Below are 9893 nucleotides of genomic sequence, written 5' to 3' on the forward strand. Positions count from 1 at the left end.
CTCTTGTAAAACTGAACACTATACTCATTAAACAATAAACTCCCATTCCTTTCTTCCCATAGCCCCTGGCAACCACTATATTATTAGGTTATTTTTTCATAAAAAAAGACATCATGACTTTCCCAATGACCCAATACTTTGTCTTCATGAACTTGATTAAGTTCCTCATATGAGTGGAATCATACATATTTGTCTATCATGTTTGGCTTATTTCACTCACCATAATGTCATCAAGGTTCATCCATATTGTAGAATATTTCAAACCTATCTACTCAATAATACCCCGTTGAATGTATGGAGGGGTAGTCTTCAAAAAGTTTGTGGAAAATATGTATTATGGAAAAATTATTCATGGATTTCAAACTTTGGGGCACAAAAATAAGCACATATTTATTTTAATTATTTTATTTAACTTTATTTATTTCTTTATTGATTTTAATTTGACCAGAGAGGGACAGAGTGAGAGAGAGAGTGGAAGTGAGAAAGTGAGCTGCCAGGTCCAGGACTCAAATCGCAGTCGACCATGTGGGAGTCCAGCGCCCTTAACCACTATACTACCTGCCAGTCCCAATAAACACATATTTTAATTCCATTTTTTCTCATAAACGTGTTGGAATTCCCTCACATATACTATATTTTGCTTATTCATTCATCTATTGGTGGATACTTGGATTGCTTTCATGTTTTAGCTGTTGTGAATGCTGCTATGAACATAAGTACACAAACATCTCTCTAAGACCCTTTTAATTCTTCTGGCTATATACTAAAAATATGGGATTGCTGGACCATATACTAATTCTATTATTAATTTTTTGAAACACTGTCAAGCAGCACTTATGACGGGGGCTAACCTGCCCAAAGGAGTTAGATGGCCTTGCTGAAAGGGCTGAAAAGACTTATCTGATCCAACTTCTCAGCCCCTACCTGATTTCTGTATCAGATGTAAACCTCAGGATATTGTCACAGGGGAGATGGTGGTTTTTCTCAGCAGTTACAATGATGGCAGCTATATGGGAAAAAAGCTGATTCTTAAATAGAGTAGTTCTCTGAGGACTGGGGGCAGCTAGGTACTGGAGCCAACGATAAGTTGTTTTCACCCCTAAGAAATTCTGAAATGCCACACCTTAAGTCACTTTAAGGTAGAGAACCCAGATGTCTTCTGTTTGTCCTTAAAATAGCAAATTGTTTTTATAGTGAAAGAAAAAAATTGATTTTTATATACATACATTAAGTATTTTTATTTTTCACCTAAAACATACAAATGTATATTCATGAACCAGACTTCGATGTAGAGCAAAGGTATGTTCTTTGATGTTAAGTTCTCTGATTGGAATTCCAATATGCTCGCTAATATAACCATACTCATAATGTATATTTCAGGATTTCTAAAAGTCTTAATTTTTAATTTTATCCTTAATTTGATAGCCCATTAATCCCTGGTTCCTTCATACTTAAAGCACTGGTATGTCTAAGGTCGTGGAATCATCACGCTAAATTCTTCCATTCCCTGGATGACAAGGACACCTCTTTATCAAGTAGAAAGGGAGCAACTAGTAATCAGGAAAATAAGTGCAAAATCAGTACTGTTAGAGACAATGACAAAAAAAAAAAATTACCAGAAATGCAGGGCTGAAAAAATCCAGCGGAAACTGCTGAAAAAAGGCAAATTCCTTGTCAAACTCACCTGCCCCTTTAGTTAGTTACCACTGGCTGACTCACTCCTGGATCTGTGTGACTCCCTTGGCTATCTTTTCCCAGACCCCCGGGGGATGTTCCCCATTCATCTTATTCACCCACAAATAAATACTTGCAGAATCAATTGGGTAGTTATTATGGGCCATTACCTGCCTGCTGTGCTAAAAGGAATAGTAGGTAATCTGGAGAAAAGCATTTGCTGTGGATTAAACAAATTCCAGTCTCTCCAGGAGTAGTCACTAGTCATCTCTAAACTGGAAAATCAGTCAAGTTACAGTCTTTTCATATTAGTTTGATACGTTTACAAAGGTGTTATATTTCTAAAGCAAGTGCCATAGAAGTATAAAAGATTCGGGGGACAAGCAGTTAGCATAATGGCTATGTCACTGGACTCCCATATAGTTTACCACAGTTTGAGTCCCAGACCCGGTGGCTTAAACTCACGCCGGGCGTGTGTGCGTGCCTGCCCAAGATCCCAAGAGGAGAATGGAGGAGAAGGGATTGCGGCATGGCCACCCCCTCTGGGGGGGGTGATTTCTCGTTTTCTGTCTCTCTGTCTCTCACACACATACCCTATAGCAAAAACCTCTCCAAATAAATAAATAAATAAATAAAAGAGCTGGCAGGTAGCATGGTGGTTAAGATCACTGGATTCCCACATGGCTGACCACAGTTCAAGTCCAGGACCTGGCAGCTTGCTTTCTCACTTTCTCTCTCTCTCTGTCTAGCTGTCCTTCTCTGGTCAAATTAAAAAATATAAATAAATAAATAAATAAAGTTCAATAAAAATAATTCCTTTAAAAAAAGGAAATATAAAAAATTCATTCTTGACTTAAAGAGAGGGAAAAAAGTAAAGGGAAGCATTTTGACGTGTATCCAGAATCAACAGTTGGAAAATAAGATTTGTAACATTTTCTTGCTTTGTCCTCTAAATGGGGCACTATAACTCTGCATTTATTTATTTATTTATTGCCATAATGTGTGTGCACTCGCTGGAGAGATAGAGAGAGAGAAAAAGGCGGAAAGTGAGAAAGCATTCCCAACGATGCCCATGCCCCAATCCCTCCTCTATCCTCCTCTCTAGGTATCAGGTTCACACGCACATATGTCTAGTGTGTTTTCAAACTACCAAGCCCAGGACTCAAGCCATGCGGTCGGCCCTATGAGATCTAGCTGCCTTAACCACCATGCCACTGGCTGGCCAATCTGCCTTTTATAGTCTCTCATTTTGTTACTCTCCAGGTTCTCTGTCCACTCAACTCAGATTTAGAATTACAAGGTAGAACACAGAAGGTTCCTAAAATTTAATTCCTTGATTGAAGAAACTGAGGTCTAAAAAGGGAATTAAATCTCCCAAAGTTGCATGAATAAAGTCCTGTTTCTTCTTTCTGGCCCAGTGTTCTGTTCATTCCGCTATCTTTTTTGAGGTTACTTTCCTTTAGTTTTGAAAATTACTTGTCTAAGCCTATTGGGACTGAGGTTCCCAATATCTTCCTTAAGTAGAATTATATCTCATTTATTTCCAATTTCTGGTTTTCATCTTTATGAGGGAGGATGTGCTACAAAACATAGATAAATATGTACTAAAAAGGTAACTTATTCTGTTTTAAGAGTTAGAAAAAGTTCATTGGAATAGATATCATGGGATCATAAATTTCTAGTATAAAGTTCCTTATGAAGATCAATAAATGAAGACAAAGGGGGAGAAGAACTACTGAATAAAGACTCACTAAAATATGAATGATATATTTGGTCTTGATGCTATTTAAAATAACAATTAGGAATATAGCAGGTGGAGTGGAGGTTAAGGTGGCTGGACCCCACTTCATGGACTTCGTGGTTCAAGTCTCAGACCCAGAGGCTTGAAAATTATGCTGGACATGTACGTATGTGTGCCTAAAGTCCTGAAAGGAGAATGGAGGAGAAGGGATTGCAGTATGGCTATCACTCTGAGTAGGGGTTGATTCCTCACTTTCTCTCTCTCTCTCTCTCGTGACTGCATTTTTTTCCTATAGGGAAAAAAAAAGCAGTTAGATATAATCTTTGAATCTTGGATCCTAGGGAAGTGACATGATGTAGTAGAAAGCCCACTATTTTGAAATTCAGAAAATTATGGTGTTCATCCTGATTACACAACTTACAAGCTGTGTGATCCTGGATAAATCACTTCGTCTTCCTTAAGCTTAATTTCATTATGCATTAAATAAAAAAAGAAATCCTGGCTATTTCAAGGAGCTTTTATAAGAATTGAATTTAGTACTATGTGAGAGATTGCTACAATTCAAAGGTCAGAGACTATATGTACGATGATGGCAGGGAACCAGTGTGTTCTATTCAACACTGCATTCTCAGTATCTAATACAGTGACTGGCACATGTAAGCATACAATAAATATTAAATAAATCATATATTAAGTAAATGAAGATAACTACAGGAAAAAATATCATTCTTATCACTGTTTTATTGCTGGTGAAATGCTTATAGAAGATGAATTCAAGTATATGAGTAGAATATAATTAGGAGAGGCAAATAATAGGTATCACTCCTTTCCTAGAACAGAAGGAGAGGTGGTAAATCAGTGAAAGTATGATCAAACTGAGCAGTCCCCAAATATGCACTTTTTCTTTCAATGCCCCATTCATCCCTTCTTTCAATCTCAACATTGACTTTTTTATTATTATTAAAAGTTGCCTTTGAGTATCTACTTCATTAATTCCAGAGTCATTACATTCAGCACTTTTGTTAAGATCAGTATATGTCCTGTCTTTGATCATCAGGGACAGTACTGTTTTTCATTTATATTGGATATAACTAACTCAAAGTTCTTTGTCTTCTCTTAGCCCTCTCCAAAAAGCCACAGCAGTCAGAGGGAAAAACAGTAGACTTCAGGGACAACTTAAAAGGAAACTAAGCATAGTTCTTTTCCATTTACTTCAAGCTCTGAATGATTCTAGCTAAAAGTCCTATGGGATAGGTATCTGGATGAAAATGTGTCTCTGTCTGAAGTGTCCCTTTTCAATTTTATAGATGTGCTCCATCACACATAGGAATTTTATAAAAATGTTTTTCTCTGCCACAGAGGTCAGGGTTTTGCAGGCCTTTGAGGAAAAGATAACACATCTAAATGTCAGCTCAACTGAAGAACCATGATACCCCACTGGAACACCATGTTCTCAGTATTTGGCAGACTTTGGGAATACCCCAAATCACATGTACTTTGGAGGATGTTAATAGGTCACAAATTAAATAAATTTAGTTGGCCAATCATCCTCAACTCACTTCTGAGTTTGAACTAATTGATAGGCTTCCCCCTTTCCGTCCCAGTCATACTTGCTACTGCTAATTCAAATTGATTTTAACTGGATTCAGATAAAATTCACCTTTTTGCTTTTACAAATACAACTGACAGGAACAAATAAAAACAGTTCTATTTGTAAAGAGCAGCATAGTAATAAGACTTTGGACCTTGAAGCTTACAGAAGACTAATGAGATAATGTCTAAAATGTGTTTGAGCTGCAAGTCTGAAAGGCTCCATGGAGATAAAAAATATGATAAATAATGCAAGAAACCGTTGAGTCGGGAAATCTGTTTTCTGGAGGACATGTAAGTATTCAATAAATACTTTATAAATATGTACCTGCTAATCTTATCTGTCAACTCCGACCCAGGTACTGTAGGCTGAAATAGTTGAAAAGTGCTATTATTTCTATCATAACAAATAAGAATCTCACTCTCTGATGAAAGATTTTCCAAGAAAATTCAAACAGGAAACTATGGCAATTAGGTTACTCTTTTATAATTAAGCCAAACTTTCAACCTCAACTTCAGCTCTTAGTCAATCTTATTATCAATGTGAAAGCACTAGTCCTGGCCCCCTCCAACTTTCTACTCTATTCAAGCCAAACGTATCCCTGTGGGATACTGATGGTATCCTAAATTGAGAAAAATCATAAAACACACCCTCTTTGGGGTTCTTGAACCATCAAAGTACACTTAACAAATGATGTTGTCAACAGTGACCATATAATGGACTTCAATCATGTAAGAGCTCAGTTCAATTACCCACAAGCCTTAATTTGCTCCTTCATGTAAGTCCCTTCATTTAAAAGTACACAAAACCTTTATTATGGTAAAATAAAACCTTATCCTTAACAATCTTTTTTCCTTAACAATTATAAATAAGAAAACTAAGTTGTTGTTTTTTTTTTAATGAACTCTACAGAATAACAAAATGGGACACAAAATTTAACACAGAATTTCCTGATGGGAATATCAAGTACATTTGGCACATACTCTTCTCCTTTATACAAGCTCCTATAAGTCAATGAGTCTCCATTTGTTTAAAACAAGTATCATGTTATTTTTCAAACGTTAGTTGAATAAAACTCCTTACTTTTTTAACTCATCCAGTCTTAAACAGGTTCATTAATTGAGTAACAAAATTTCTATAAAATAAAAAAGTGGGAAGAGTTATGGTACATTACCTTATTTGGCCCTTGTCTATAGACAGGATGAATTTAGTTAACAAATATTAAAACAGACTATTCATGGGTAGCGGGCCATGCTTGGTCTTTTGGGATACATATATCTCAAAGTAATAAGACAACTCCCTCATCTCATCCAAGTTTACAGTCCAATACTATGTTTCCCAAAGTACACCAGTATTCATCTGGAAAGAATGTATGATTTAAAAAATTTAGACACCCAAGCTTCTCCTCAGACTTATTAACTCAGAAATCCTAGGGATGGGAGACCAGCAGATGGTGTAATGGTTATGTCACCGGAATTCCACATAGTCAATCATAGTTTGAGTCCTAAACCCAGTGGTTTAAAACTCACACCAGGCACATGTGCATGCATGCCCAAAATCCCAAGAAGAGAATGAAGGAAAAGGGATTGCAGCATGGCTAACTTTCCCTGAGGGGCAATTTCTCACTTTCTGTCTCTCTGTCTCTTTATCTCTCCAGTGAACACACATGCCCTATAGCGAAAATCTCTCAAAAAAAAAAAAAATTCTAGGGATGGGACCTCGGAATATGTATTTTTAAAAGTATCTCAGGTACTGCTTATCCACAATAACATATAACCATTTCTGTGGTAGGTCTAAATACACAAAATATAGTCAGGGAAAAGCTGAAGAGAATGCTTGCCTTTTAGGGATTTTTTTTTAAAATTGCTCAGTGTATTCCCTCATTAATGACAGATATTTATCAGAAAACAAGAAATCATCTGCCTAACCCAGACATTCTTCTAAATCATATTCAATGGTAAGTTAGGTTATGATCTATTGCTATTCTAAGGAGAACACTTAGTGCATAAACTCAACCCTAGTGAGCTACCATTCTCCCTAAAATACAAAATTCACTTGACATTTAGTTTAAGTTTTTGTTTGTTTGTTTGTTTGTTTGTTTGTTTGTTTTAGCTCATGAACCACACATCCCAGCCTATTTTCTTCCAATGATGGTAGTATTCATAAGAAATGGTAATTTTTATAATTTTTTTCCTTTTTCAGAAATACAAAAACTTAGTAAACATAAAGTTGAATTTAGAAACATGAGCTATCTGGACTTTAAGAAAGTAAACTTCTAGAAGAATTAGTTGGTACACTCTGATTTTGTTTAAGACTAATACTTTGTGTATAGAAAAATCATGTGAGAAATAGTTATTAGAAAAATATGACTTCATAGAAGATAGACAACTGATATTTTTTCTTTATGCTTTGTCAGAGAGAGAGAGAGAGAGAAGAAAGCACTCCCAACATCCTGGGGAATGGTCACAATTCCTTCTCTTTCATCTCTCCCCACTTTTCCAGATTTTGGATACATGGACACATACAGCTAGTGTGATTTCTCCTGCTGCAGGGTCCAGGACTCGAACTCCCTTAACCATCAGGCCACCTGTATAACTACATTTATAACAAGTACCCTAGACTGATTCTAATGTGAATTATTTTGAGGAAATATTTCAGAGATTTCAAGATGTCAAGCTCTCACATCCAAACTTCCCTGACAGTCTAAATCGATATATGAAATATAGTAGATTGTCAACACATGCATATTTAATTAAAAGAATTATATAAAAGGAACAAATAGGGAAATTCAGTTCACCTAATTAGAGCCCACATTTGGTAAGTCAGAACTGGGAGACCTTGCTATATTATGAATTAATGTCTCCAGAACTAGAAGCCACATGCAGTGAAAAGCAACTTAATATAGGTTTTGTTGTTGTTTCTTTTAGAGAGCAAAATATTCTTTTATTTTTTTAAGAAAGGTTTTTGCTACAGGGCACGTGTACTCACTAGAAGGACTGAGAAAGACAGAGCAAGAAATCACCCCCCTCCCCAGGGCGATGGCCACACCACAATCCCTTCTCCTCCATTCTCCTCTTGGGATCTTGGGCATGCACGCATATGCACCCAGCATGAATTTAAGCTGCCCAGTCCAGGACTTGAACCGTGGTCAAAAACACTCTAATTACCTACTTTTAATGTTGAAAATATGCTGAATAGTGTATGTGTAGGGGGGTGGTTAAGGATGGGGTGAGAGTTATTCTCTGGCCAGTAGCAATAATCAAAGAAATATAATTCTGTAGATCATATAAAATAAAACCAAATGGAATCTGTCCTTGGTATAAATTTCCCCTACTTTCTATGTTAGGATTGTAATTTCCTCATGGGCATTAATTCTCCTGGGAATTAACTGTGGACAAATTAAACACTTGTGGTATATCTAATTACTAATAAATCACAGAGAACTGAGATATTCTCATCCTTGCTTCTTTTGGAGGAACCAAAATATGAGTACATTCTGGGGTTGTAAGCTGTGAGTCTGGGAAACACGCTTTATATATGTATATAATATGCTATATGTATATAATATGCTATTTCTCAGAGAGCCCACAGACCTGTAAACGGAGTTCTGGCTTACTTCTTAATGACTTTATGACCTTGAATAAGTTATTCAGGCCCTGAAAGGCTCAGCTTCTTCAACTGTAAAATGGGTACCCAGGTCAGTCTGTTTTTGTGACCCAGGTTCTTTCTACTCAGTCATGGTACTTCCCACACCATACTGCCTAACTGAGGTTTATGTGGGAGGATCACATGAGATAATTTTTGTAAAAGTGCTCTGTAAGCTCTAAAGCACTATACAGATGAAGCGGATTATTATTAGTCTTTTATGAAGCCCAGCTATAAAGATGCAAAGTGACCTAGAAAAAGAAATCAGGGTAGACAAACCTAAAAGATATCATCTGTAACACCTAGACCATCACCCTGTACATGGCAGGTAGGTGCTTAACAAGTACTGAACAAAGAAAGGAAAACACAGAACACAGGTTTGTGCCTCTACCATACTAATTCTGATACCAAGAGGGAATAAATAAATATGCTTTAAAGTCAGGAATAGTTTCAATCAACCATACAAATCAGAGTGCCCCAAGAGCCTAAGATCTTAAAATTAATGTAACTTAATATGAAAGAGCATCATCTGCAATACAATGATTATATTCTTACCTCTTCTGTCTTTCAAATGCAGTCCTGCAGGGATAGTAGAACACAGGCAAGGTTGCTGGATTTTTTCTCCTTACATCTGATAGATCTGCGTAAGTGTCCTAGCAACCTCTAGAGAGAAAAAAAAAAATTATAGAATGTTGGATACCTAAGCCCTATTTGGGATCTAGAAGGTTGATTTTTAGTAATACCCTGATTTTAAGCCAAACCGGATTTATCCCCTAACATCTCTTGCAATACACACACACACAGGAGAATGGGATGTAGGGGGAAAGGGATATAGTTATTTACTTTATAAAATAATTCTTTATAGGGTTCATTTGTCAGTTTTCTAGACTACGTAAAATGTGATTTGTTTTTAAATATTCAAATCACATTAACATGCAACTTGACAAAGACAGCTATTTGCAGAATAAGGCAAACCCACACTGGGAAATACCAAATTAAAAAATCCCGGGGAAAAAATATGTTTTCTTCTGGGTGGGCCTTTACTGCCTTCTTTATCCTGGGTTGTGAATGTTTTATTTTTCCCCGGTGGGAAACATTTCCAAAACTGAAGTGTTTCTTTTCTATTGTTGTAACGAAACAAACAAGTTTGCTTTCAGAACCACAGAAATGCCCAACTGTTAGAAAAAAAAAAAAAAAAAAAAAAAAGTTTTTCTATCGGTCTATACTTCTCTATATCCCACA

The 9893-nt window shown here is 36.3% G+C and overlaps 1 long non-coding RNA gene across 4 annotated transcripts in view; it reads right to left on the reverse strand.

The window, feature by feature from the left end:
- LOC102483756 (uncharacterized) overlaps positions 1 to 9893 on the reverse strand; it is a 140822-nt gene that overhangs the window by 129685 nt on the left and 1244 nt on the right. For 2 of the 4 annotated variants that reach the window (XR_334558.3, XR_334557.3), the window contains exon 2: positions 9207 to 9314. This is a non-coding gene — a long non-coding RNA (uncharacterized LOC102483756). Of the gene's footprint in view, positions 1 to 4151; positions 4246 to 5333; positions 5375 to 9206; positions 9315 to 9893 lie in introns of those variants that run through there. The other 2 variants (XR_001370382.2, XR_334556.3) reach the window with 2 other exon arrangements.

This window comes from Tupaia chinensis, unplaced genomic scaffold (genome assembly GCF_000334495.1).
Source record: "Tupaia chinensis unplaced genomic scaffold, TupChi_1.0 Scaffold000235_1, whole genome shotgun sequence".
NCBI lineage: Eukaryota > Metazoa > Chordata > Mammalia > Scandentia > Tupaiidae > Tupaia > Tupaia belangeri.